Source organism: Cyprinodon variegatus, unplaced genomic scaffold (genome assembly GCF_000732505.1).
Source record: "Cyprinodon variegatus isolate N-32 unplaced genomic scaffold, C_variegatus-1.0 Scaffold800, whole genome shotgun sequence".
Lineage (NCBI taxonomy): Eukaryota > Metazoa > Chordata > Actinopteri > Cyprinodontiformes > Cyprinodontidae > Cyprinodon > Cyprinodon variegatus.
This window is the reverse complement of record NW_015151253.1, coordinates 42,609-44,757: the sequence shown is the minus strand read 5'-3', so window position 1 is coordinate 44,757 and position 2,149 is coordinate 42,609.

Sequence of the window (2,149 nt, the reverse complement as noted above, 5' to 3'; positions counted from 1 at the left end):
TAAAGACAAAACCAGACCAATTAGAGGTGAACCTCTTCTATTTATGGCAACAAATACCATTATAAAGAATCCTGCTCTTTTTTTCCCCACAGTAATAATTAATCATATTTTAAAGGTGTATTTTAACAAAGGTTTTAACTTCTAAAAACTATCTTTGAGGATGGGCCAGTTTTAAAGTTAATACAAGATCATTGTTCTGATAGGACACGAGGTTCAATCAAACTGTCTCAGATAAAATTAATCGTGTCATAATTATCAGGCCCTGATAACATACCTGGGCAGGTGTATAAGCAGTGTGCAGATCAGCTGGCTGGTGTCATCACAGACATTTTTAACGCCTCCTCTTCCCTCCATTAAAGACATTTCATCCCAGCGCTGCCTGTCCTGACCCCTAACCCCCCCACCCTCTGGGAAGAGACTTCGAAGCATTGGATGCAGGTCCAGCAGATTCCAGAAAAGATTCTTCCCCACCGCCATTAGACTGCTGAATGTTTTGTAGAATAGGTTATTTTATGTATATAAAATAATTGTTTAGAACTGTAATTATACAGTCATATGTTTATATTGCTAGTTTTGTTATGTATTTATTACTGTTTTCAAGGCTGCACTTTAAAATATGAAATTGTCTAGAGCTGTTCTAAAGGAAATTTCTTTTTTACACTCCTTTTTTCTACTGACTGACTAAATCAATGTCCTTTCTGTCGGAGTCTGTGTAGCATACAGTGCTTGTTGGTCTGAAAGTGCGTTCCTTCCTTCTTACTTATTTATTTACTCCGTACTAACATTTTTCATTAAAGGCAAAGCAAGTTTATTTATATAAAACCATTTCAGTGGCAAGACAAAAAAGATAAAAATAAAATAAAAATAGGTGAATACAGTTGATCTGAACTAGTTGATCTGGAGCTAAAGGATCAACTGAAACGTTAACGATCCCTGAGAGAGTTTAGGTTTAGAACTGAAACAGCGGCTGATCTGAGATCCAAGATGGAGGTCAAAGGTTTGTTTCTTTTTTTTTTTAAGAAAAAACATTTTTTTAAGTTAAAAATACTGAGCCTAAAGACAGTAAAGGTAGCCTCGTGAGACCATCCTGATCTTGCGAGCTTTCAAGGTTTCACTCGCTCATCAGTCTGGAGACTCTCCGTGGATATTGAATGGTGATTATCTAGGGGATCATTTGGAGTGGGTCCATGGTAAACAGGATTATAAAAGTGATGTTATTGGTGTGTGGGGGGGGCTTTGTGAAACCTTCAAAATTAGTCATTTGAAAATAGAAGAATAAGAAAAGAAGTTGGTTCTGTTTACATCTTGTGTTTGTTGAAGGATTTCCTTCCTAGATTCTATTCTATGTTGTTGAAGCTTTTCTTATGCTATGTTCACACCGCATTCGCTTTGGGCAGCAGAAGCAGCTGGTTTACTTGCAAAGTCTATGGTTGACGCATCTTTGATGCTCCTGAAGCTCATCTGATATTAATGTGTACAAGCTACAAAAATGAAATAGCAACTTTTTTGCTGCCCAAAGCATGCGCAGTTTGAACGTAGCATTACAGTTTTTGTGTTCCTCATTGCTACAGGCTAAAAAAGGGCCATTCATGATTAAAATAACTTAACATAAGGTTAGGTTGTTTTATAAAACCAACATTAAAACAGGTTTGGGAGAGGGCTGTTTTATCTTTCTATATTTGTGACACAGAGAAAAATGTCTTAACATGTTCATTTAAAACAAAAACAAAAAAACAAAGAAAAAAAACATACCTCCTGGAGATGAGATAAAGACAAAACTAAGTCCACTTTGACTTGAGGCATTGGGGATCAAAAGTTATCAAAGGAATTTTTCTACATCAAAGCATGTGGGCGTGGCCAAGCGTCAAACTTGGTCATTAGGCAGGGAAACAAAGGGTAAGCCCCATGCCATGTTAAGACTGAGAGATGTGAAACTTGGACCACTCATGTAGCCCCTCAGAACCTACAAAAAAGCCTCTGGGAGCCATGTTCCAAAACCCACAGGAAGTCAGCCATTTTGAATCAAAGCCATCATTAGCTTTTTCGCCTTTATATTGTATGTTAGCTAACTCCTCCTTAAGCGATTGAGCTGCAAACTTCTAACTTGCTGAGCCTAGACTTAAGACATAAGGGATCAAAAGTTATCAAA